We start from the raw sequence: 26,463 nt of genomic DNA, 5'->3' as shown, positions 1-26,463 counted from the left end.
ATGAGATGTGAAGGCTCAGTTAGGGCGCTTGAGGGTTACAAGGTAGCCAGGAAAGACCTAAAGAGAGAGCTCAGAAGAGCCAGGAGGAGACATGAGAAGTTGTTGGTGGATAGGATCAGGGTTAACCCTAAGGCTTTCTACAGGTATTTAAGGAATAAAAGAACGATAAGAGTAAGATCAGGGCCAATCAAGGATAGTAGAGGGAAGTTGTGTGTGGAGTCAGAGGAGATGGGGAAGCACTAAATGAGTATCTTTCAACGGTATTCACTCTAAAAAACGACAATGTTGTCGAGGAGATTACCGTGATACAGGCTACTAGACTAGGGTGGGATTGAGGTTCACAAGGAGGAGGTGTTAGAAACCCTGCAGAGTGTGAAAATAGATAAGTCCCCTGGGCCGGATGGGGATTTATCCTCGGATCCTCTGGGAAGCAAGGGAGGAGATTGCCGAGCCTTTGGCATTGATCTTTAAATCATCATTGTCTACAGGAATAGTGCTACAAGACTGGAAGATAGCAAATGTGGTTCCCCTGTTCAAGAAGGGGAGGAGAGACAACCCTGGTAATTATAGACCAGTGAGCCTCACTTCAGTTGTTGGGAAAGTGTTGGAAAAGGTTATAAGAGATAGGATTTATAATCATCTAGAAAAGAATAATTTGATTAGGGATAGTCAGCATCGTTTTGTGAAGGGTAGGTCGTGCCTCACAAACCTTATTGAGTTCTTTGAGAAGGTGACCATACAGGTAGATGAGAGTAAACTGGTTGATGTGGTGTATATGGATTTCAGCAAGGCGTTCGATAAGGCTCCCCCACAGTAGGCTATTGTACAAAATGTAGAGGAATGGGATTGTGGGAGATATAGCAGTTTGGATCAGTAATTGGCTTGCTGAAAGAAGACAGAGGGTGATGGTTGATGGGAAATGTTCATCCTGGAGTCCAGTTACCAGTGGTGTACCTCAAGGATCAGTGTTGGGTCCACTGCTGTTCGTCATTTTTATAAATGACCTGGATGAGGGCGTAGAAGGGTGGGTTAGTAAATTTGCAGACGACACTAAGGTCGGTGGAGTTGTGGATAGTGACGAAGGATGTAGTAGGTTACAGAGAGACATAGATAAGCTGAAGAGCTGGGCTGAGAGGTGGCAAACGGAGTTTAATGTGGACAAGTGTGAGGTGATTCACTTTGGTCGGAGTAACTGGAATGCAAAGTATTGGGCTAATGGTAAGATTCTTGGTAGTGTAGATGAGCAGAGAGATCTCGGTGTCCAGGTACACAGATCCTTGAAAGCTGCCACCCAGGTTGATGGGGTTGTTAAGAAGGCATACAGTGTTTTAGCTTTTATTAATAGAGGGATCGAGTTCCGGAACCATGAGATCATACTGCAGCTGTACAAAACTCTGGTGCGGCCGCACTTGGAGTATTGTGTACATTATAAGAAGGAGGTGGAAGCTTTGGAAAGGGTGCAGAGGAGATTTACTAGGATGTTGCCTGGTCTGGAGGGATGGTCTTATGAGGAAAGGCTGAGAGACTTGAGGCTGTTTTCGTTAGAGAGAAGAAGGTTGAGAGGTGACTTAATAGAGACACATAAGATAATCAGAGGGTTAGATAGGGTGGACAGGGGAAGCCTTTTTCCAAGTATGGTGACGGCGAGCACGAGGGGGCATAGCTTTAAATTGAGGGATGATAGATATCAGACAGATGGCAGAGGCAGTTTCTTTACTCAGAGAGTAGTAAGGGTATGGAATGCTTTTCCTGCAACAGTTTAGATTCACCACCTTTAAGTACATTTAACTCGTCATTGGACAAGCATATGGACGCACATGGAATAGTGGGCTTCAGATTGGAATGACAGGTCGGCACAACATCGAGGGCCGAAGGGCCTGTACTGCAATGTTCTATGTTCTATCTTTGGACTCTGAAAGGTACACCCTCATCTTCATAACACTTCCTTACTCCAGCCTTCACCTCTCTCCTGCATTTGGGATTGTCAGAGAAATTTGCCCAATAGGTTAGAGATCACAAAACCCCACTCAAAGTGAAATTGACAAACAGTTTATTGCAAGCGATATCGCTGGAAGAGAAACTGACCAGGCTGACACAGAACTGACAGTGTGTTACAGGTAGATCAGATTTGCTGGTGCCTCTCTGTCTGACCTGCTCTTTGTGCGGCTTTGGTATTGCTGAGTTGTGAAACTGCCCTTGGGGCTTTGACATATCTGTGGAGCTCTGTCATGTCCATGGGAGCTTACAGTGTATTCCCCTTGTCTGTGTGCTGTCTGATCCAGCCATGAGCTGCTTGGGAATTCTGGGTGTTCTGGTGCAGTTTGGCAAATATTGCTTTTGTGGGCCTATCGTGGGTTAGCAAATCTTTTCCCACAATTCCCCCTTTTTTTGTTTTGCTTAAGGGAGGGACAAGAAGGGGGCAATGTTGCCAGAGCCAGGGGGATTGTCAGGTCGGGGGGTGGGGGTGTGGGGGTGTGTGGGGGGAGGTGCTCTGTATCGGATAGGTGGTTGTCAGTGTCCGAGTCTGTCCCAGCAGAGGCTATCCCAGTGGATCTGTGCTCGCTTAGTGCCTGAGGGTAACAGGATTGCACAGAGGCATGAGCAGCACAGTCGGAGGGCCATGGCTAGCACTATAAGGCTGGCAGTGATAGCAATGAGGGCTATCAGTCCCTGTGTGTGGGGCTGTGCCCATGACCCCAGCCAGGAGGGTGCCCAGTCCTATTGGGAGTTCGGACCGTGCAGGATAGAAGCTGCCAGCTGGATAGGTTGGGCCAGGTCTGTGATGTTTTCACTGGGGTCAGGAATGTCAGTGCAGCAGTCAGCACCAATAAGGGCACATGTGCCCCCTTTCACAGTGAGCAGGTAACCCTGGGTCATCCTGTTCTACAGAGCCACAGTTCAGATGGTAACAGCCTCCACATTCAGCTGGGCGAGGGCATCTGCTGTGGAGTTGGCCCCCTCCACTGGTTTGGCGGTGAGTTTGTGGGCATCTACCTGTAACCGCAGGGGTTGGAGAGTGGGGTGACATCAGGTAAAGAGCTGTTTCAATGGCAGCGAGGGCTCATCTGCTGTGGGTCATGGGCTTTGGGAAGGGAGGGGACTGGGAATGATATGTGAATGGTCCAGCGTTCCCTACATAACAGCTCCCAGTCCGGGATAACGGCAGCCAGGGGTAGGCTTTGTGGCCACAGATAAAAGAGTTGGCGTTGTAGGGTCAGAGGTGGAGGGTCTGGGTCCCTGTCCAGATGGTGAGGAAGGTGGTGTTCTCGCTGGTCCTGTTGAGGACCTGTAGATTTAAAAGGTTGCCTTCTGCAGTGAATCTTCGTGCTGTGGGAGTTAGGAGCAGGGAGTCAGTGCACCGGCTCCAGCCAGTCTCCCAGCCAGATGGCTGTGTGCTTTTTAAACAGATGGATCCCGCGGGTGGGCCATGTATGTCAGCAATGGTCAGGGCTGGGGGCTCATGGGAGGGGTTGGAGGCCGGGTAAAACCACCCTTTACATTTATCCAGGTAGGACCCTGCAGACCCCCAGCGGGCAGGGCTGTTGTCCCCAGAGTTGGGCATGGCCAGTGTGGTAACATCAGGGAATCTGTCTGGGTGTATCCAACACTCCACCATATCAGAGATGTTGAGGTGAAGGGAATGAGCCCGTGAGAGTGGACAGGGACCCTAGTGCAGACCCAGCAGCAGGTCTGATTCAATCACTGGGCTGACCCATGGGCCATTTTGAGGAAGGTGTTGGCCTGTAGGTCACGGTGGGTTATGAAAGGTGCTGCCCCTTGTCCCTGTTTCCCATAGAGCCCCTGTGTGATGGTCAGAGAGATCAGGCCGAGGGTACTGATGGTGATGGCTGTCGTGAGCAGTTGGATCCATCCTCGGTGGTCGGAGTGGTGCCTCCCTCTGTATGGTCCCTGGTCATTGGTTGTGGAGCCCTCTTGCAGCGAGTGGCATGTGGCCATTCGGGCCATCCTTCCAGGTTCACAGCTGTCCGGGTTGTCATTGGGATCAATTCCCGGCCTTTCCTCCTTGGGGAGAGAGAATCTTTTTCTAGTGATTTGACCATGAACTCGTCCCCAGGTTGGACCTGGTGGATGGGCACTGATTGGGGTGTGGGCTTGACTGAGGGGCATGAAGTGCAGGGGGCGCTCCCTGAGGTGTACCATCATGTGGCGTCAATCCTTAGGGACCCACAGGCTCTTAACAATAAGAGGGATGTGCGGGACAGCTGTCGGGTGGTTACAGAACAGAGCTGCCTGTTGCTTGTTAAGCTGTACCTCTGCTGCCACTCCCTGTGCTCCCAACAAAGTACAGGCCAGTGAGTGCTAGTGGGGAGGGGAGGGTGAGAGGAGGGTCTGTGAGGGCAGCATTTGCTGATACCGGTTCCTGTGGGCCGGAAGCTGTACAGTGACACTAACAGACAAAACAGCCTGTCAGTACCACCCAGCGGAGGACAGATAAAGTGGGGGATGAAGGGGCCGTTGATTACAGGGCAAGAAGGGGGTCAAGAAGAGTGTGGGTGGGGGTGATGGGGCAGGACCAGGCATAGCAGGGGCTTGTCTGGTTAGGGGGTTCCGGGCTGCGAGTGATTCCCGTCTGCAACATGGAATAGTGGGTGTCTGGGATCTCCAGTGTGAGACCCTCCGGGGAACAGTGAATGCTGGCATTTAGTTTGTATAAGGTCTGTCTGCCCAGGAGGGTAACTTGGGGCAGGTCGCAAAAATGATGGACACATCAGGGACAGTGGCTGGGTCCGATACTAAAGTTCCCGGGTTGGGAGAGTGGCTCTGTCATGGGCATTCCCGACATCCCTACAGTACAGGCAGCCTTGGAATTCGGGGAAAGCTCCACAGAGGGAGGCGCAGATGGGTGGGTGACCCTGGAATCCACCGGAAAGGAGAAGAGCTGCACCTCCTCCCCCTACTCCCACACCCACCATCGGGATTTCCCATGGGGAGCTGGAGAGGGGTATAGATGCTGCCTGTAGAACCTCCCTCTCACATCAGCCCCAGTTAGGTTCAGGGACTCGGGGGACGGGATTAGTCATAGTGTAGGCAGCTCGGTCAGGCTGATACTGTGGGGTGGGGGGGCTATGGATGTGGGAGTGAGGGGTGATGGAGGGGCCTGACCGTCCCTACTCCAATGGTAACCAGGTAGCATCGAACCAAGTGTCCTGGATTGTCAGACTTCCAACACAGTCCTTTAAAACCACCGCGTAGGTCCCTGTACTAGTCTGTCTGTGTCCCTGGGGTGGGTCTCTGTACTAGTCTGTCTGTGTCCCTGGGGAGGGTCTCTGTACTAGTCTGTCTGTGTCCCTGGTGTGAGTCCCTGTACTAGTCTGTCTGTGTCCCTGGGGTGAGTCCCTGTACTAGTCTGTCTGTGTCCCTGGGGAGGGTCACTGTACTAGTCTGTCTGTGTCCCTGGGGTGGGTCTCTGTACTAGTCTGTCTGTGTCCCTGGGGCAGGTCTCTGTACTAGTCTGTCTGTGTCCCTGGGGCGGGTCCCTGTACGAGTCTGGCTGTGTCCCTGGGGAGGGTCTCTCTACTAGTCTGTCTGTGTCCCTGGGGTGGGTCTCTGTACTAGTCTGGCTGTGTCCCTGGGGCCGGTCCCTGTACTAGTCTGTCTGTGTCCCTGGGGAGGGTCCCTGTACTAGTCTGTCTGTGTCCCTGGGGCGGGTCACTGTACTAGTCTGTCTGTGTCCCTGGGGAGGGTCTCTGTACTAGTCTGTCTGTGTCCCTGGGGCCGGTCCCTGTACTAGTCTGTCTGTGTCCCTGGGGCCGGTCCCTGTACGAGTCTGTCTGTGTCCCTGGGGCGGGTCTCTGTACTAGTCTGTCTGTGTCCCTGGGGCCGGTCCCTGTACTAGTCTGTCTGTGTCCCTGGGGTGGGTCTCTGTACTAGTCTGTCTGTGTCCCTGGGGTGGGTCCCTGTACTAGTCTGTCTGTGTCCCTGGGGTGGGTCTCTGTACTAGTCTGTCTGTGTCCCTGGGGTGGGTCTCTGTACTAGTCTGTCTGTGTCCCTGGGGCGGGTCTCTGTATTAGTCTGTCTGTGTCCCTGGGGCGGGTCTCTGTACTAGTCTGGCTGTGTCTCTGGGGAGGGTCTCTGTACTAGTCTGGCTGTGTCCCTGGGGAGGGTCTGGTTGTACAATTTGGGGGAATGCCCCCCGTCTGTCTTGTTGTGGTGAACAGTCCATTCCTATCCATGTTATTGCGTGTGGTTTGTGTGTCCCCCCCAGGACTTTGTTTGTCGGTGAGGTTATGTCGCTTGTAAACATGGGCATGTGTCGGGAGCATGGGATTGATGAGGGTCTGTCCAGCCAACTTCTGATTGTGTGTGTTGGTGATGCCTGGTCGATAGACCCAGACCTCCCTGAAGCGGGCAGTGCAGCGGGCAGTGAAGTGGACAGTGAAGTGGACAGTGAAGGGGGCAGTGAAGTGGACAGTGAAGTGGGCAGTGAAGTGGACAGTGAAGTGGACAGTGAAGCGGACAGTGAAGTGGACAGTGAAGCGGGCAGTGCAGCGGGCAGTGAAGCGGGCAGTGAAGTGGACAGTGAAGTGGACAGTGAAGCGGGCAGTGCAGCAGGCAGTGAAGCGGGCAGTGCAGCGGGCAGTGAAGCGGGCAGTGAAGCGGGCAGTGAAGTGGACAGTGAAGTGGACAGTGAAGTGGACAGTGCAGCGGGCAGTGAAGTGGACAGTGCAGCGGGCAGTGAAGCGGACAGTGAAGTGGACAGTGAAGTGGACAGTGAAGCGAGCAGTGAAGCGGGCAGTGAAGTGGACAGTGAAGTGGACAGTGAAGTGGGCAGTGAAGTGGGCAGTGAAGTGGACAGTGAAGTGGACAGTGAAGTGGACAGTGAAGCGGGCAGTGCAGCAGGCAGTGAAGCGGGCAGTGTAGCGGGCAGTGAAGCGGGCAGTGAAGCGGGCAGTGAAGTGGACAGTGAAGTGGACAGTGAAGTGGACAGTGCAGCGGGCAGTGAAGTGGACAGTGAAGTGGACAGTGCAGCGGGCAGTGCAGCGGGCAGTGAAGTGGACAGTGCAGCGGGCAGTGAAGTGGACAGTGCAGCGGGCAGTGCAGCGGGCAGTGCAGCGGGCAGTGAAGTGGACAGTGCAGCGGGCAGTGCAGCGGACAGTGAAGTGGACAGTGAAGGGAGCAGTGAAGTGGACAGTGAAGCGGGCAGTGCAGCGGGCAGTGAAGTGGACAGTGAAGCGGACAGTGAAGCGGGCAGTGCAGCGGGCAGTGAAGCGGACAGTGAAGTGGACAGTGAAGGGAGCAGTGAAGTGGACAGTGAAGTGGACAGTGAAGCGGGCAGTGAAGCGGACAGTGAAGCGGACAGTGAAGTGGACAGTGCAGCGGGCAGTGCAGCGGGCAGTGCAGCGGACAGTGAAGCGGACAGTGAAGCGGACAGTGCAGCGGGCAGTGCAGCGGGCAGTGCAGCGGGCAGTGAAGCGGGCAGTGAAGGGAGCAGTGAAGTGGACAGTGAAGCGGACAGTGAAGCGGACAGTGAAGCGGGCAGTGCAGCGGGCAGTGAAGTGGTCAGTGAAGTGGACAGTGAAGTGGACAGTGCAGCGGGCAGTGCAGCGGGCAGTGCAGCGGGCAGTGAAGCGGACAGTGAAGTGGACAGTGAAGTGGACAGTGCAGCGGGCAGTGCAGCGGGCAGTGCAGCGGGCACTGAAGTGGACAGTGAAGTGGACAGTGCAGCGGGCAGTGAAGCGGACAGTGAAGTGGACAGTGCAGCGGGCAGTGAAGCGGGCAGTGAAGCGGACAGTGAAGCGGGCAGTGAAGCGGACAGTGAAGCGTACAGTGAAGTGGACAGTGCAGCGGGCAGTGAAGCGGACAGTGAAGCGGGCAGTGCAGCGGGCAGTGCAGCGGGCAGTGCAGCGGGCAGTGAAGTGGGCAGTGCAGCGGGCAGTGAAGCGGACAGTGAAGCGGACAGTGCAGCGGGCAGTGAAGTGGTCAGTGAAGTGGACAGTGCAGCGGGCAGTGAAGTGGACAGTGAAGTGGACAGTGAAGTGGACAGTGAAGTGGACAGTGCAGCGGGCAGTGAAGTGGACACTGCAGCGGGCAGTGAAGTGGACAGTGAAGTGGACAGTGAAGTGGACAGTGCAGCGGGCAGTGCAGCGGGCAGTGCAGCGGGCAGTGCAGCGGGCAGTGAAGTGGACAGTGAAAGGGAGCAGTGAAGTGGACAGCGAAGTGGGCAGTGAAGCGGACAGTGAAGCGGACAGTGAAGCGGACAGTGAAGTGGACGGTGCAGCGGGCAGTGCAGCGGGCAGTGAAGCGGACAGTGAAGCGGACAGTGAAGCGGACAGTGAAGTGGGCAGTGAAGTGGACAGTGCAGCGGGCAGTGCAGCGGGCAGTGCAGCGGGCAGTGAAGCGGGCAGTGAAGCGGACAGTGAAGCGGACAGTGAAGCAGGCAGTGAAGTGGACAGTGAAGTGGTCAGTGAAGTGGTCAGTGAAGTGGACAGTGAAGTGGACAGTGCAGCGGGCAGTGCAGTGGACAGTGCAGCGGGCAGTGCAGCGGGCAGTGCAGCGGACAGTGCAGCGGACAGTGCAGCGGGTAGTGAAGCGGGCAGTGAAGTGGGCAGTGAAGTGGACAGTGAAGCGAGCAGTGAAGTGGACAGTGAAGTGGACAGTGAAGTGGACAGTGAAGTGGACAGTGAAGTGGACAGTGCAGTGGACAGTGAAGCGGGCAGTGCAGTGGACAGTGCAGTGGACAGTGAAGCGGGCAGTGAAGCGGACAGTGAAGTGGACAGTGCAGAGGGCAGTGAAGCGGGCAGTGAAGCGGACAGTGAAGCGGGCAGTGAAGCGGACAGTGAAGCGGACAGTGAAGTGGACAGTGCAGCGGGCAGTGCAGCGGGCAGTGAAGTGGTCAGTGAAGTGGACAGTGAAGTGGACAGTAAAGTGGACAGTGCAGCGGGCAGTGCAGCGGGCAGTGCAGCGGGCAGTGAAGTGGACAGTGAAGTGGACAGTGCAGCGGGCAGTGCAGCGGGCAGTGCAGCGGGCAGTGCAGCGGGCAGTGAAGTGGACAGTGAAGCGGACAGTGAAGCGGACAGTGAAGTGGACAGTGCAGCGGGCAGTGCAGCGGGCAGTGAAGTGGTCAGTGAAGTGGACATTGAAGTGGACAGTGAAGTGGACAGTGAAGTGGACAGTGCAGCGGGCAGTGCAGCGGGCAGTGCAGCGGGCAGTGAAGTGGACAGTGAAGTGGACAGTGAAGTGAACAGTGAAGTGGACAGTGCAGCGGGCAGTGAAGTGGACAGTGAAGTGGACAGTGCAGCGGGCAGTGCAGCGGACAGTGAAGCGGACAGTGAAGTGGACAGTGAAGTGGGCAGTGAAGTGGGCAGTGCAGCGGGCAGTGAAGCGGACAGTGAAGCGGACAGTGAAGTGGACAGTGAAGTGGACAGTGAAGTGGACAGTGCAGCGGGCAGTGAAGTGGACAGTGAAGTGGACAGTGAAGTGGACAGTGCAGCGGGCAGTGCAGCGGGCAGTGAAGCGGACAGTGAAGCGGACAGTGAAGCGGACAGTGAAGTGGGCAGTGAAGTGGACAGTGCAGCGGGCAGTGCAGCGGGCAGTGAAGCGGGCAGTGAAGCGGACAGTGAAGCAGGCAGTGAAGCGGACAGTGAAGTGGACAGTGAAGTGGACAGTGAAGTGGTCAGTGAAGTGGACAGTGAAGTGGACAGTGCAGCGGGCAGTGAAGTGGACAGTGCAGCGGGCAGTGAAGTGGACAGTGCAGCGGGCAGTGCAGCGGACAGTGCAGCGGACAGTGCAGCGGGCAGTGTAGCGGGCAGTGAAGTGGGCAGTGAAGTGGACAGTGAAGCGAGCAGTGAAGTGGACAGTGAAGTGGACAGTGAAGTGGACAGTGAAGTGGACAGTGAAGTGGACAGTGAAGTGGACAGTGCAGTGGACAGTGAAGCGGGCAGTGCAGTGGACAGTGAAGTGGCCAGTGAAGTGGACAGTGAAGCGGACAGTGAAGCGGGCAGTGAAGTGGGCAGTGAAGTGGACAGTGAAGTGGACAGTGCAGTGGACAGTGAAGTGGACAGTGAAGCGGACAGTGAAGCGGACAGTGAAGTGGACAGTGAAGTGGACAGTCCAGTGGGCAGTGAAGTGGACAGTGAAGTGGACAGTGAAGTGGACAGTGCAGCGAGCAGTGAAGCGGACAGTGAAGTGGACAGTGAAGTGGACAGTGAAGTGGACAGTGCAGTGGACAGTGAAGCGAGCAGTGAAGCGAGCAGTGAAGCGAGCAGTGAAGTGGGCAGTGAAGTGGGCAGTGAAGTGGACAGTGAAGTGGACAGTGAAGCGGGCAGTGCAGCGGGCAGTGCAGCGGGCAGTGCAGCGGGCAGTGAACCGGACAGTGAAGTGGACAGTGCAGCGGGCAGTGCAGCGGGCAGTGAAGCGGGCAGTGAAGCGGGCAGTGAAGTGGACAGTGCAACGGGCAGTGAAGTGGGCAGTGGAGTGGACAGTGAAGCGGACAGTGAAGCGGACAGTGAAGCGGACAGTGAAGTGGACAGTGAAGTGGACAGTGAAGTGGACAGTGAAGCGAGCAGTGAAGTGGACAGTGAAGCGGGCAGTGAAGTGGACAGTGAAGTGGACAGTGAAGTGGACAGTGAAGCGAGCAGTGAAGTGGACAGTGAAGCGGGCAGTGCAGTGGACAGTGAAGTGGACAGTGAAGTGGACAGTGCAGCGGGCAGTGAAGTGGACAGTGAAGCGGACAGTGAAGTGGACAGTGAAGCGGACAGTGAAGCGGACAGTGAAGTGGACAGTGAAGTGGACAGTGAAGCGAGCAGTGAAGCGAGCAGTGAAGCGAGCAGTGAAGCGGGCAGTGAAGCGGACAGTGAAGTGGACAGTGAAGTGGACAGTGCAGCGGGCAGTGAAGCGGGCAGTGAAGCGGGCAGTGAAGCGGACAGTGAAGCGGACAGTGAAGTGGGCAGTGAAGTGGACAGTGAAGTGGACAGTGAAGTGGACAGTGCAGCGGGCAGTGCAGCGGGCAGTGAAGCGGGCAGTGAAGTGGACAGTGAAGTGGACAGTGAAGTGGACAGTGAAGTGGACAGTGAAGTGGACAGTGCAGCGGGCAGTGCAGCGGACAGTGAAGCGGACAGTGAAGTGGACAGTGAAGTGGGCAGTGAAGTGGGCAGTGAAGTGGGCAGTGCAGCGGGCAGTGAAGCGGACAGTGAAGCGGACAGTGAAGTGGACAGTGAAGTGGACAGTGAAGTGGACAGTGGTGTGGACAGTGCAGCGGGCAGTGAAGTGGACAGTGAAGTGGACAGTGAAGTGGACAGTGCAGCGGGCAGTGCAGCGGGCAGTGAAGCGGACAGTGAAGCGGACAGTGAAGCGGACAGTGAAGTGGGCAGTGAAGTGGACAGTGCAGCGGGCAGTGCAGCGGGCAGTGAAGCGGGCAGTGAAGCGGACAGTGAAGCAGGCAGTGAAGTGGACAGTGAAGTGGACAGTGAAGTGGTCAGTGAAGTGGTCAGTGAAGTGGACAGTGCAGCGGGCAGTGAAGTGGACAGTGCAGCGGACAGTGCAGCGGACAGTGCAGCGGGCAGTGTAGCGGGCAGTGAAGTGGGCAGTGAAGTGGACAGTGAAGCGAGCAGTGAAGTGGACAGTGAAGTGGACAGTGAAGTGGACAGTGAAGTGGACAGTGAAGTGGACAGTGCAGTGGACAGTGAAGCGGGCAGTGCAGTGGACAGTGAAGTGGACAGTGAAGTGGACAGTGAAGCGGACAGTGAAGCGGACAGTGAAGTGGGCAGTGAAGTGGGCAGTGAAGTGGGCAGTGAAGTGGACAGTGCAGTGGACAGTGAAGCGGACAGTGAAGCGGACAGTGAAGTGGACAGTGAAGTGGACAGTGAAGTGGACAGTGCAGTGGGCAGTGAAGTGGACAGTGAAGTGGACAGTGAAGTGGACAGTGCAGCGAGCAGTGAAGCGGACAGTGAAGTGGACAGTGCAGTGGGCAGTGAAGTGGGCAGTGAAGCGAGCAGTGAAGTGGACAGTGAAGTGGACAGTGAAGTGGACAGTGAAGTGGACAGTGCAGTGGACAGTGCAGTGGGCAGTGAAGTGGACAGTGAAGTGGACAGTGAAGTGGACAGTGAAGTGGACAGTGCAGCGAGCAGTGAAGTGGGCAGTGAAGTGGACAGTGAAGTGGACAGTGCAGTGGGCAGTGAAGTGGACAGTGAAGTGGACAGTGAAGTGGACAGTGAAGCGAGCAGTGAAGTGGACAGTGCAGTGGGCAGTGAAGTGGACAGTGAAGTGGACAGTGAAGTGGACAGTGAAGCGAGCAATGAAGCGAGCAGTGAAGCGAGCAGTGAAGTGGACAGTGAAGTGGACAGTGAAGTGGAGAGTGAAGTGGAGAGTGAAGTGGAGAGTGAAGTGAACAGTGAAGCGAGCAGTGAACTGGTCAGTGAAGTGGACAGTGAAGTGGACAGTGAAGTGGACAGTGCAGCGGGCAGTGCAGCGGGCAGTGAAGCGGACAGTGAAGCGGACAGTGAAGCGGACAGTGAAGTGGACAGGGAAGCGGACAGTGAAGTGGACAGTGCAGCGGGCAGTGCAACGGGCAGTGAAGCGGACAGTGAAGCGGACAGTGAAGCGGACAGTGAAGCGGACAGTGCAGCGGGCAGTGCAGCGGGCAGTGAAGCGGACAGTGAAGCGGGCAGTGCAGCGGGCAGTGCAGCGGACAGTGAAGTGGGCAGTGAAGTGGGCAGTGAAGCGGGCAGTGAAGTGGACAGTGAAGTGGACAGTAAAGTGGACAGTGCAGCGGGCAGTGAAGTGGACAGTGAAGTGGACAGTGAAGTGGACAGTGAAGTGGACAGTGAAGTGGACAGTGAAGTGGACAGTGCAGCGGGCAGTGAAGTGGACAGTGCAGCGGGCAGTGAAGTGGACAGTGAAGTGGACAGTTAAGCGGACAGTGAAGTGGACAGTGAAGCGGACAGTGAAGTGGACAGTGAAGTGAACAGTGCAGTGGACAGTGAAGCGAGCAGTGAAGTGGACAGTGAAGTGGACAGTGCAGTGGACAGTGAAGCGGGCAGTGAAGTGGACAGTGCAGTGGACAGTGAAGCGGGCAGTGAAGCGGGCAGTGAAGTGGACAGTGAAGTGGACAGTGAAGTGGGCAGTGCAGTGGGCAGTGCAGCGGGCAGTGCAGCGGACAGTGAAGTGGACAGTGAAGTGGGCAGTGCAGCGGGCAGTGAAGCGGACAGTGAAGCGGACAGTGAAGTGGACAGTGCAGCGGGCAGTGCAGCGGACAGTGAACTGGACAGTGAAGTGGACAGTGCAGCGGGCAGTGCAGCGGACAGTGAAGTGGACAGTGAAGTGGACAGTGAAGTGGACAGTGAAGCGGACAGTGAAGCGGACAGTGAAGCGGACAGTGAAGTGGACAGTGAAGTGGACAGTGCAGCGGGCAGTGAAGCGGACAGTGAAGCGGACAGTACAGCGGGCAGTGAAGCGGACAGTGAAGTGGACAGTGAAGTGGACAGTGCAGCGGGCAGTGAAGCGGACAGTGAAGCGGACAGTGAAGCGGACAGTGAAGTGGACAGTGAAGTGGACAGTGCAGCGGGCAGTGCAGCGGGCAGTGAAGCGGGCAGTGAAGCGGGCAGTGAAGTGGACAGTGCAACGGGCAGTGAAGTGGGCAGTGGAGTGGACAGTGAAGCGGACAGTGAAGCGGACAGTGAAGCGGACAGTGAAGTGGACAGTGCAGCGGGCAGTGCAGCGGGCAGTGAAGCGGGCAGTGAAGCGGGCAGTGAAGTGGACAGTGCAACGGGCAGTGAAGTGGGCAGTGGAGTGGACAGTGAAGCGGACAGTGAAGCGGACAGTGAAGCGGACAGTGAAGTGGACAGTGAAGTGGACAGTGAAGTGGACAGTGAAGCGAGCAGTGAAGTGGACAGTGAAGCGGGCAGTGAAGTGGACAGTGAAGTGGACAGTGAAGTGGACAGTGAAGTGGACAGTGAAGCGAGCAGTGAAGTGGACAGTGAAGCGGGCAGTGCAGTGGACAGTGAAGTGGACAGTGAAGTGGACAGTGCAGCGGGCAGTGAAGTGGACAGTGAAGCGGACAGTGAAGTGGACAGTGAAGCGGACAGTGAAGTGGACAGTGAAGTGGACAGTGAAGCGAGCAGTGAAGCGAGCAGTGAAGCGAGCAGTGAAGCGGGCAGTGAAGCGGACAGTGAAGTGGACAGTGAAGTGGACAGTGCAGCGGGCAGTGAAGCGGGCAGTGAAGCGGGCAGTGAAGCGGACAGTGAAGCGGACAGTGAAGTGGGCAGTGAAGTGGACAGTGAAGTGGACAGTGCAGCGGGCAGTGCAGCGGGCAGTGAAGCGGGCAGTGAAGTGGACAGTGAAGTGGACAGTGAAGTGGACAGTGAAGTGGACAGTGAAGTGGACAGTGCAGCGGGCAGTGCAGCGGACAGTGAAGCGGACAGTGAAGTGGACAGTGAAGTGGGCAGTGAAGTGGGCAGTGAAGTGGGCAGTGCAGCGGGCAGTGAAGCGGACAGTGAAGCGGACAGTGAAGTGGACAGTGAAGTGGACAGTGAAGTGGACAGTGGTGTGGACAGTGCAGCGGGCAGTGAAGTGGACAGTGAAGTGGACAGTGAAGTGGACAGTGCAGCGGGCAGTGCAGCGGGCAGTGAAGCGGACAGTGAAGCGGACAGTGAAGCGGACAGTGAAGTGGGCAGTGAAGTGGACAGTGCAGCGGGCAGTGCAGCGGGCAGTGAAGCGGGCAGTGAAGCGGACAGTGAAGCAGGCAGTGAAGTGGACAGTGAAGTGGACAGTGAAGTGGTCAGTGAAGTGGTCAGTGAAGTGGACAGTGCAGCGGGCAGTGAAGTGGACAGTGCAGCGGACAGTGCAGCGGACAGTGCAGCGGGCAGTGTAGCGGGCAGTGAAGTGGGCAGTGAAGTGGACAGTGAAGCGAGCAGTGAAGTGGACAGTGAAGTGGACAGTGAAGTGGACAGTGAAGTGGACAGTGAAGTGGACAGTGCAGTGGACAGTGAAGCGGGCAGTGCAGTGGACAGTGAAGTGGACAGTGAAGTGGACAGTGAAGCGGACAGTGAAGCGGACAGTGAAGTGGGCAGTGAAGTGGGCAGTGAAGTGGGCAGTGAAGTGGACAGTGCAGTGGACAGTGAAGCGGACAGTGAAGCGGACAGTGAAGTGGACAGTGAAGTGGACAGTGAAGTGGACAGTGCAGTGGGCAGTGAAGTGGACAGTGAAGTGGACAGTGAAGTGGACAGTGCAGCGAGCAGTGAAGCGGACAGTGAAGTGGACAGTGCAGTGGGCAGTGAAGTGGGCAGTGAAGCGAGCAGTGAAGTGGACAGTGAAGTGGACAGTGAAGTGGACAGTGCAGTGGACAGTGCAGTGGGCAGTGAAGTGGACAGTGAAGTGGACAGTGAAGTGGACAGTGAAGTGGACAGTGCAGCGAGCAGTGAAGTGGGCAGTGAAGTGGACAGTGAAGTGGACAGTGCAGTGGGCAGTGAAGTGGACAGTGAAGTGGACAGTGAAGTGGACAGTGAAGCGAGCAGTGAAGTGGACAGTGCAGTGGGCAGTGAAGTGGACAGTGAAGTGGACAGTGAAGTGGACAGTGAAGTGGACAGTGAAGCGAGCAATGAAGCGAGCAGTGAAGCGAGCAGTGAAGTGGACAGTGAAGTGGACAGTGAAGTGGAGAGTGAAGTGGAGAGTGAAGTGGAGAGTGAAGTGAACAGTGAAGCGAGCAGTGAACTGGTCAGTGAAGTGGACAGTGAAGTGGACAGTGAAGTGGACAGTGCAGCGGGCAGTGCAGCGGGCAGTGAAGCGGACAGTGAAGCGGACAGTGAAGCGGACAGTGAAGTGGACAGGGAAGCGGACAGTGAAGTGGACAGTGCAGCGGGCAGTGCAACGGGCAGTGAAGCGGACAGTGAAGCGGACAGTGAAGCGGACAGTGAAGCGGACAGTGCAGCGGGCAGTGCAGCGGGCAGTGAAGCGGACAGTGAAGCGGACAGTGAAGCGGGCAGTGCAGCGGGCAGTGCAGCGGACAGTGAAGTGGGCAGTGAAGTGGGCAGTGAAGCGGGCAGTGAAGTGGACAGTGAAGTGGACAGTAAAGTGGACAGTGCAGCGGGCAGTGAAGTGGACAGTGAAGTGGACAGTGAAGTGGACAGTGAAGTGGACAGTGAAGTGGACAGTGCAGCGGGCAGTGAAGTGGACAGTGCAGCGGGCAGTGAAGTGGACAGTGAAGTGGACAGTTAAGCGGACAGTGAAGTGGACAGTGAAGCGGACAGTGAAGTGGACAGTGAAGTGAACAGTGCAGTGGACAGTGAAGCGAGCAGTGAAGTGGACAGTGAAGTGGACAGTGCAGTGGACAGTGAAGCGGGCAGTGAAGTGGACAGTGCAGTGGACAGTGAAGCGGGCAGTGAAGCGGGCAGTGAAGTGGACAGTGAAGTGGACAGTGAAGTGGGCAGTGCAGTGGGCAGTGCAGCGGGCAGTGCAGCGGACAGTGAAGTGGACAGTGAAGTGGGCAGTGCAGCGGGCAGTGAAGCGGACAGTGAAGCGGACAGTGAAGTGGACAGTGCAGCGGGCAGTGCAGCGGACAGTGAACTGGACAGTGAAGTGGACAGTGCAGCGGGCAGTGCAGCGGACAGTGAAGTGGACAGTGAAGTGGACAGTGAAGTGGACAGTGAAGCGGACAGTGAAGCGGACAGTGAAGCGGACAGTGAAGTGGACAGTGAAGTGGACAGTGCAGCGGGCAGTGAAGCGGACAGTGAAGCGGACAGTACAGCGGGCAGTGAAGCGGACAGTGAAGTGGACAGTGAAGTGGACAGTGCAGCGGGCAGTGAAGCGGACAGTGAAGCGGACAGTGAAGCGGACAGTGAAGTGGACAGTGAAGTGGACAGTGCAGCGGGCAGTGCAGCGGACAGTGAAGCGGGCAGTAAAGCGGACAGTGAAGCGGACAGTGAAGCGGACAGTGAAGCGGACAGTGAAGCGGACAGTGAAGTGGACAGTGCAGCGGGCAGTGAAGCGGACAGTGAAGCGGACAGTGAAGTGGACAGTGAAGTGGACAGTGAAGTGGACAGTGCAGCGGGCAGTGCAGTGGACAGTGCAGTGGACAGTGAAGCGGGCAGTGAAGCGGGCAGTGAAGCGGGCAGTGAAGCGGGCAGTGAAGTGGACAGTGAAGTGGACAGTGCAGTGGACAGTGAAGCGAGCAGTGAAGCGAGCAGTGAAGCGAGCAGTGAAGTTTACAGTGAAGTGGGCAGTGAAGTGGACAGTGAAGTGGACAGTGAAGCGGGCAGTGCAGCGGGCAGTGCAGCTGGCAGTGCAGCGGGCAGTGAACCGGACAGTGAAGTGGACAGTGCAGCGGGCAGTGCAGCGGGCAGTGCAGCGGGCAGTGAAGCGGGCAGTGAAGCGGGCAGTGAAGTGGACAGTGCAACGGGCAGTGAAGTGGGCAGTGGAGTGGGCAGTGGAGTGGACAGTGAAGCGGACAGTGAAGCGGACAGTGAAGTGGACAGTGAAGTGGACAGTGAAGCGAGCAGTGAAGTGGACAGTGAAGCGGGCAGTGAAGTGGACAGTGAAGTGGACAGTGAAGTGGACAGTGAAGCGAGCAGTGAAGTGGACAGTGAAGCGGGCAGTGCAGTGGACAGTGAAGTGGACAGTGCAGCGGGCAGTGCAGCGGGCAGTGAAGTGGACAGTGAAGTGGACAGTGAAGCGGACAGTGAAGCGGACAGTGAAGTGGACAGTGAAGCGGACAGTGAAGTGGACAGTGAAGCGAGCAGTGAAGCGAGCAGTGAAGCGAGCAGTGAAGCGGACAGTGAAGCGGACAGTGAAGTGGACAGTGAAGTGGACAGTGCAGTGGACAGTGAAGCGAGCAGTGCAGTGGACAGTGCAGTGGACAGTGAAGCGGGCAGTGAAGCGGGCAGTGAAGCGGGCAGTGAAGTGGACAGTGCAGTGGACAGTGCAGTGGACAGTGAAGCGAGCAGTGAAGCGAGCAGTGAAGCGAGCAGTGAAGTTTACAGTGAAGTGGGCAGTGAAGTGGACAGTGAAGTGGACAGTGAAGCGGGCAGTGCAGCGGGCAGTGCAGCTGGCAGTGCAGCGGGCAGTGAACCGGACAGTGAAGTGGACAGTGCAGCGGGCAGTGCAGCGGGCAGTGCAGCGGGCAGTGAAGCGGGCAGTGAAGCGGGCAGTGAAGTGGACAGTGCAACGGGCAGTGAAGTGGGCAGTGGAGTGGACAGTGAAGCGGACAGTGAAGCGGACAGTGAAGTGGACAGTGAAGTGGACAGTGAAGCGAGCAGTGAAGTGGACAGTGAAGCGGGCAGTGAAGTGGACAGTGAAGTGGACAGTGAAGTGGACAGTGAAGCGAGCAGTGAAGTGGACAGTGAAGCGGGCAGTGCAGTGGACAGTGAAGTGGACAGTGCAGCGGGCAGTGCAGCGGGCAGTGAAGTGGACAGTGAAGTGGACAGTGAAGTGGACAGTGAAGCGGACAGTGAAGCGGACAGTGAAGTGGACAGTGAAGCGGACAGTGAAGTGGACAGTGAAGCGAGCAGTGAAGCGAGCAGTGAAGCGAGCAGTGAAGCGGAAAGTGAAGCGGACAGTGAAGCGGACAGTGCAGCGGACAGTGCAGCGGACAGTGAAGCGGACAGTGCAGCGGGCAGTGAAGCGGGCAGTGAAGCGGGCAGTGAAGTGGACAGTGAAGCGGACAGTGAAGCGGACAGTGAAGCGGACAGTGAAGCGGGCAGTGAGGTGGACAGTGAGGTGGACAGTGAAGTGGACAGTGCAGCGGGCAGTGAAGCGGGCAGTGAAGCGGACAGTGAAGCGGACAGTGAAGTGGACAGTGCAGCGGGCAGTGCAGCGGGCAGTGAAGCGGGCAGTGAAGCGGACAGTGAAGCGGACAGTGAAGCGGACAGTGAAGCGGGCAGTGAAGTGGACAGTGAAGTGGACAGTGCAGCGGGCAGTGCAGCGGGCAGTGAAGCGGGCAGTGAAGTGGACAGTGAAGCGGACAGTGAAGTGGACAGTGAAGTGGACAGTGAAGTGGACAGTGCAGCGGGCAGTGCAGCGGACAGTGAAGCGGACAGTGAAGCGGACAGTGAAGTGGGCAGTGAAGTGGGCAGTGCAGCGGGCAGTGAAGCGGACAGTGAAGCGGACAGTGAAGTGGACAGTGAAGTGGACAGTGAAGTGGACAGTGGTGTGGACAGTGCAGCGGGCAGTGAAGTGGACAGTGAAGTGGACAGTGAAGTGGACAGTGAAGTGGACAGTGCAGCGGGCAGTGCAGCGGGCAGTGAAGCGGACAGTGAAGCGGACAGTGAAGCGGACAGTGAAGCGGGCAGTGAAGTGGACAGTGCAGCGGGCAGTGCAGAGGGCAGTGAAGCGGGCAGTGAAGCGGACAGTGAAGCAGGCAGTGAAGCGGACAGTGAAGTGGACAGTGAAGTGGTCAGTGAAGTGGTCAGTGAAGTGGACAGTGCAGCGGGCAGTGAAGTGGACAGTGCAGCGGGCAGTGCAGCGGACAGTGCAGCGGACAGTGCAGCGGGCAGTTTAGCGGGCAGTGAAGTGGGCAGTGAAGTGGACAGTGAAGCGAGCAGTGAAGTGGACAGTGAAGTGGACAGTGAAGTGGACAGTGAAGTGGACAGTGCAGTGGACAGTGAAGCGGGCAGTGCAGTGGACAGTGAAGTGGACAGTGAAGTGGACAGTGAAGCGGACAGTGAAGCGGGCAGTGAAGTGGGCAGTGAAGCGGACAGTGAAGTGGACAGTGCAGTGGACAGTGAAGTGGACAGTGAAGTGGACAGTGAAGCGGACAGTGAAGCGGACAGTGAAGTGGACAGTGAAGTGGACAGTGAAGTGGACAGTGCAGTGGGCAGTGAAGTGGACAGTGAAGTGGACAGTGAAGTGGACAGTGCAGCGAGCAGTGAAGCGGACAGTGAAGTGGACAGTGCAGTGGGCAGTGAAGTGGGCAGTGAAGCGAGCAGTGAAGTGGACAGTGAAGTGGACAGTGAAGTGGACAGTGAAGTGGACAGTGCAGTGGACAGTGAAGTGGACAGTGAAGTGGACAGTGAAGTGGACAGTGAAGTGGACAGTGAAGTGGACAGTGCAGCGAGCAGTGAAGTGGGCAGTGCAGTGGGCAGTGAAGTGGACAGTGCAGTGGGCAGTGAAGTGGACAGTGAAGCGAGCAATGAAGCGAGCAGTGAAGTGGACAGTGCAGTGGACAGTGCAGTGGGCAGTGAAGTGGACAGTGAAGTGGACAGTGAAGTGGACAGTGAAGTGGACAGTGAAGTGGACAGTGAAGCGAGCAGTGAAGTGGGCAGTGCAGTGGGCAGTGAAGTGGGCAGTGAAGTGGACAGTGAAGTGGACAGTGAAGTGGACAGTGCAGCGAGCAGTGAAGTGGACAGTGAAGTGGACAGTGCAGTGGACAGTGCAGTGGGCAGTGAAGTGGACAGTGAAGTGGACAGTGAAGTGGACAGTGAAGTGGACAGTGAAGTGGACAGTGAAGTGGACAGTGAAGTGGACAGTGAAGCGAGCAGTGAAGTGGACAGTGCAGTGGGCAGTGAAGTGGACAGTGAGGTGGACAGTGAAGTGGACAGTGAAGCGAGCAATGAAGCGAGCAGTGAAGTGGACAGTGAAGTGGACAGTGAAGTGGAGAGTGAAGTGGAGAGTGAAGTGGAGAGTGAAGTGAACAGTGAAGCGAGCAGTGAACTGGTCAGTGAAGTGGACAGTGAAGTGGACAGTGAAGTGGACAGTGCAGCGGGCAGTGCAGCGGGCAGTGAAGCGGACAGTGAAGCGGACAGTGAAGCGGACAGTGAAGCGGACAGTGAAGCGGACAGGGAAGCGGACAGTGAAGTGGACAGTGCAGCGGGCAGTGCAACGGGCAGTGAAGCGGACAGTGAAGCGGACAGTGCAGCGGGCAGTGCAGCGGGCAGTGCAGCGGGCAGTGAAGTGGGCAGTGCAGCGGGCAGTGAAGCGGACAGTGAAGCGGACAGTGCAGCGGGCAGTGCAGCGGGCAGTGAAGTGGTCAGTGAAGTGGACAGTGCAGCGGGCAGTGAAGTGGACAGTGAAGTGGACAGTGAAGTGGACAGTGAAGTGGACAGTGAAGTGGACAGTGAAGTGGACAGTGCAGCGGGCAGTGAAGTGGACACTGCAGCGGGCAGTGAAGTGGACAGTGAAGTGGACAGTGAAGTGGACAGTGCAGCGGGCAGTGCAGCGGGCAGTGCAGCGGGCAGTGAAGTGGACAGTGAAGTGGACAGTGAAAGGGAGCAGTGAAGTGGACAGCGAAGTGGGCAGTGAAGCGGACAGTGAAGCGGACAGTGAAGCGGACAGTGAAGTGGACGGTGCAGCGGGCAGTGCAGCGGGCAGTGAAGCGGACAGTGAAGCGGACAGTGAAGCGGACAGTGAAGTGGGCAGTGAAGTGGACAGTGCAGCGGGCAGTGCAGCGGGCAGTGCAGCGGGCAGTGAAGCGGGCAGTGAAGCGGACAGTGAAGCGGACAGTGAAGCAGGCAGTGAAGTGGACAGTGAAGTGGACAGTGAAGTGGTCAGTGAAGTGGTCAGTGAAGTGGACAGTGAAGTGGACAGTGCAGCGGGCAGTGAAGTGGACAGTGCAGCGGGCAGTGCAGCGGACAGTGCAGCGGACAGTGCAGCGGGTAGTGAAGCGGGCAGTGAAGTGGGCAGTGAAGTGGACAGTGAAGCGAGCAGTGAAGTGGACAGTGAAGTGGACAGTGAAGTGGACAGTGAAGTGGACAGTGAAGTGGACAGTGAAGTGGACAGTGAAGTGGACAGTGCAGTGGACAGTGAAGCGGGCAGTGCAGTGGACAGTGCAGTGGACAGTGAAGCGGGCAGTGAAGCGGACAGTGAAGTGGACAGTGCAGAGGGCAGTGAAGCGGGCAGTGAAGCGGACAGTGAAGCGGGCAGTGAAGCGGACAGTGAAGCGGACAGTGAAGTGGACAGTGCAGCGGGCAGTGCAGCGGGCAGTGAAGTGGTCAGTGAATGGACAGTGAAGTGGACAGTAAAGTGGACAGTGCAGCGGGCAGTGCAGCGGGCAGTGAAGTGGACAGTGAAGTGGACAGTGCAGCGGGCAGTGCAGCGGGCAGTGCAGCGGGCAGTGAAGTGGACAGTGAAGCGGACAGTGAAGCGGACAGTGAAGTGGACAGTGAAGTGGACAGTGCAGCGGGCAGTGCAGCGGGCAGTGAAGTGGTCAGTGAAGTGGACATTGAAGTGGACAGTGAAGTGGACAGTGAAGTGGACAGTGCAGCGGGCAGTGCAGCGGGCAGTGAAGTGGACAGTGAAGTGGACAGTGAAGTGAACAGTGAAGTGGACAGTGCAGCGGGCAGTGAAGTGGACAGTGAAGTGGACAGTGCAGCGGGCAGTGCAGCGGACAGTGAAGCGGACAGTGAAGTGGACAGTGAAGTGGGCAGTGAAGTGGGCAGTGCAGCGGGCAGTGAAGCGGACAGTGAAGCGGACAGTGAAGCGGACAGTGAAGTGGACAGTGAAGTGGACAGTGCAGCGGGCAGTGAAGTGGACAGTGAAGTGGACAGTGAAGTGGACAGTGCAGCGGGCAGTGCAGCGGGCAGTGAAGCGGACAGTGAAGCGGACAGTGAAGCGGACAGTGAAGTGGGCAGTGAAGTGGACAGTGCAGCGGGCAGTGCAGCGGGCAGTGAAGCGGGCAGTGAAGCAGGCAGTGAAGCGGACAGTGAAGTGGACAGTGAAGTGGACAGTGAAGTGGTCAGTGAAGTGGACAGTGAAGTGGACAGTGCAGCGGGCAGTGAAGTGGACAGTGCAGCGGGCAGTGCAGCGGACAGTGCAGCGGACAGTGCAGCGGGCAGTGTAGCGGGCAGTGAAGTGGGCAGTGAAGTGGACAGTGAAGCGAGCAGTGAAGTGGACAGTGAAGTGGACAGTGAAGTGGACAGTGAAGTGGACAGTGAAGTGGACAGTGCAGTGGACAGTGAAGCGGGCAGTGCAGTGGACAGTGAAGTGGCCAGTGAAGCGGACAGTGAAGCGGACAGTGAAGCGGGCAGTGAAGTGGGCAGTGAAGTGGACAGTGAAGTGGACAGTGCAGTGGACAGTGAAGTGGACAGTGAAGCGGACAGTGAAGCGGACAGTGAAGTGGACAGTGAAGTGGACAGTGAAGTGGACAGTGCAGTGGGCAGTGAAGTGGACAGTGAAGTGGACAGTGAAGTGGACAGTGCAGCGAGCAGTGAAGCGGACAGTGAAGTGGACAGTGAAGTGGACAGTGAAGTGGACAGTGCAGTGGACAGTGAAGCGAGCAGTGAAGCGAGCAGTGAAGCGAGCAGTGAAGCGAGCAGTGAAGTTTACAGTGAAGTGGGCAGTGAAGTGGACAGTGAAGTGGACAGTGAAGTGGACAGTGAAGCGGGCAGTGCAGCGGGCAGTGCAGCGGGCAGTGCAGCGGGCAGTGAACCGGACAGTGAAGTGGACAGTGCAGCGGGCAGTGCAGCGGGCAGTGAAGCGGGCAGTGAAGCGGGCAGTGAAGTGGACAGTGCAACGGGCAGTGAAGTGGGCAGTGGAGTGGACAGTGAAGCGGACAGTGAAGCGGACAGTGAAGTGGACAGTGAAGTGGACAGTGAAGTGGACAGTGAAGCGAGCAGTGAAGTGGACAGTGAAGCGGGCAGTGAAGTGGACAGTGAAGTGGACAGTGAAGTGGACAGTGAAGTGGACAGTGAAGCGAGCAGTGAAGTGGACAGTGAAGCGGGCAGTGCAGTGGACAGTGAAGTGGACAGTGAAGTGGACAGTGAAGTGGACAGTGCAGCGGGCAGTGAAGTGGACAGTGAAGCGGACAGTGAAGTGGACAGTGAAGCGGACAGTGAAGTGGACAGTGAAGCGAGCAGTGAAGCGAGCAGTGAAGCGGGCAGTGAAGCGGACAGTGAAGTGGACAGTGAAGTGGACAGTGAAGTGGACAGTGCAGCGGGCAGTGAAGCGGGCAGTGAAGCGGGCAGTGAAGCGGACAGTGAAGCGGACAGTGAAGTGGGCAGTGAAGTGGACAGTGAAGTGGACAGTGCAGCGGGCAGTGCAGCGGGCAGTGAAGCGGGCAGTGAAGTGGACAGTGAAGCGGACAGTGAAGTGGACAGTGAAGTGGACAGTGAAGTGGACAGTGCAGCGGGCAGTGCAGCGGACAGTGAAGCGGACAGTGAAGTGGACAGTGAAGTGGGCAGTGAAGTGGGCAGTGAAGTGGGCAGTGCAGCGGGCAGTGAAGCGGACAGTGAAGCGGACAGTGAAGTGGACAGTGAAGTGGACAGTGAAGTGGACAGTGAAGTGGACAGTGGTGTGGACAGTGCAGCGGGCAGTGAAGTGGACAGTGAAGTGGACAGTGAAGTGGACAGTGCAGCGGGCAGTGCAGCGGGCAGTGAAGCGGACAGTGAAGCGGACAGTGAAGCGGACAGTGAAGTGGGCAGTGAAGTGGACAGTGCAGCGGGCAGTGCAGCGGGCAGTGAAGCGGGCAGTGCAGCGGGCAGTGAAGCGGGCAGTGAAGCGGACAGTGAAGCAGGCAGTGAAGCGGACAGTGAAGTGGACAGTGAAGTGGTCAGTGAAGTGGTCAGTGAAGTGGACAGTGCAGCGGGCAGTGAAGTGGACAGTGCAGCGGACAGTGCAGCGGACAGTGCAGCGGGCAGTGTAGCGGGCAGTGAAGTGGGCAGTGAAGTGGACAGTGAAGCGAGCAGTGAAGTGGACAGTGAAGTGGACAGTGAAGTGGACAGTGAAGTGGACAGTGCAGTGGACAGTGAAGCGGGCAGTGCAGTGGACAGTGAAGTGGACAGTGAAGTGGACAGTGAAGCGGACAGTGAAGCGGACAGTGAAGTGGGCAGTGAAGTGGGCAGTGAAGTGGGCAGTGAAGTGGACAGTGCAGTGGACAGTGAAGTGGACAGTGAAGCGGACAGTGAAGTGGACAGTGAAGTGGACAGTGCAGTGGGCAGTGAAGTGGACAGTGAAGTGGACAGTGAAGTGGACAGTGCAGCGAGCAGTGAAGCGGACAGTGAAGTGGACAGTGCAGTGGGCAGTGAAGTGGGCAGTGAAGCGAGCAGTGAAGTGGACAGTGAAGTGGACAGTGAAGTGGACAGTGCAGTGGACAGTGCAGTGGGCAGTGAAGTGGACAGTGAAGTGGACAGTGAAGTGGACAGTGAAGTGGACAGTGAAGTGGACAGTGCAGCGAGCAGTGAAGTGGGCAGTGAAGTGGACAGTGAAGTGGACAGTGCAGTGGGCAGTGAAGTGGACAGTGAAGTGGACAGTGAAGTGGACAGTGAAGCGAGCAGTGAAGTGGACAGTGCAGTGGGCAGTGAAGTGGACAGTGAAGTGGACAGTGAAGTGGACAGTGAAGCGAGCAATGAAGCGAGCAGTGAAGCGAGCAGTGAAGTGGACAGTGAAGTGGACAGTGAAGTGGAGAGTGAAGTGGAGAGTGAAGTGGAGAGTGAAGTGAACAGTGAAGCGAGCAGTGAACTGGTCAGTGAAGTGGACAGTGAAGTGGACAGTGAAGTGGACAGTGCAGCGGGCAGTGCAGCGGGCAGTGAAGCGGACAGTGAAGCGGACAGTGAAGCGGACAGTGAAGTGGACAGGGAAGCGGACAGTGAAGTGGACAGTGCAGCGGGCAGTGCAACGGGCAGTGAAGCGGACAGTGAAGCGGACAGTGCAGCGGGCAGTGCAGCGGGCAGTGCAGCGGGCAGTGCAGCGGGCAGTGAAGCGGACAGTGAAGCGGGCAGTGCAGCGGGCAGTGCAGCGGACAGTGAAGTGGGCAGTGAAGTGGGCAGTGAAGCGGGCAGTGAAGTGGACAGTGAAGTGGACAGTAAAGTGGACAGTGCAGCGGGCAGTGAAGCGGACAGTGAAGTGGACAGTGAAGTGGACAGTGAAGTGGACAGTGAAGTGGACAGTGCAGCGGGCAGTGAAGTGGACAGTGCAGCGGGCAGTGAAGTGGACAGTGAAGTGGACAGTTAAGCGGACAGTGAAGTGGACAGTGAAGCGGACAGTGAAGTGGACAGTGAAGTGAACAGTGCAGTGGACAGTGAAGCGAGCAGTGAAGTGGACAGTGAAGTGGACAGTGCAGTGGACAGTGAAGCGGGCAGTGAAGTGGACAGTGCAGTGGACAGTGAAGCGGGCAGTGAAGCGGGCAGTGAAGTGGACAGTGAAGTGGACAGTGAAGTGGACAGTGAAGTGGGCAGTGCAGTGGGCAGTGCAGCGGGCAGTGCAGCGGACAGTGAAGTGGACAGTGAAGTGGGCAGTGCAGCGGGCAGTGAAGCGGACAGTGAAGCGGACAGTGAAGTGGACAGTGCAGCGGGCAGTGCAGCGGACAGTGAACTGGACAGTGAAGTGGACAGTGCAGCGGGCAGTGCAGCGGACAGTGAAGTGGACAGTGAAGTGGACAGTGAAGCGGACAGTGAAGCGGACAGTGAAGCGGACAGTGAAGTGGACAGTGAAGTGGACAGTGCAGCGGGCAGTGAAGCGGACAGTGAAGCGGACAGTGAAGCGGACAGTACAGCGGGCAGTGAAGCGGACAGTGAAGTGGACAGTGCAGCGGGCAGTGAAGCGGACAGTGAAGCGGACAGTGAAGCGGACAGTGAAGTGGACAGT

At 57.0% G+C, this 26,463-nt stretch overlaps 1 protein-coding gene across 1 annotated transcript in view; it reads right to left on the bottom strand.

Moving 5' to 3' along the window:
* Positions 1-2,073: 2,073 nt before the first annotated feature.
* The window catches only part of LOC140482678 (uncharacterized), a 74,109-nt gene continuing 49,719 nt past the window's right edge, over positions 2,074-26,463 (bottom strand). Inside the window, exon 5 of the mRNA XM_072580190.1 lies at positions 2,074-4,023. The gene's annotated coding sequence lies outside the window, so the exon portion shown is untranslated. The remainder of the gene's footprint in view (positions 4,024-26,463) is intronic.

This window comes from Chiloscyllium punctatum, chromosome 11 (assembly GCF_047496795.1).
Source record: "Chiloscyllium punctatum isolate Juve2018m chromosome 11, sChiPun1.3, whole genome shotgun sequence".
Taxonomy (NCBI): Eukaryota; Metazoa; Chordata; class Chondrichthyes; order Orectolobiformes; family Hemiscylliidae; genus Chiloscyllium; species Chiloscyllium punctatum.
Note: the sequence above shows the minus strand (reverse complement) of the source record. Positions and strands in the feature narration are given on the sequence as shown.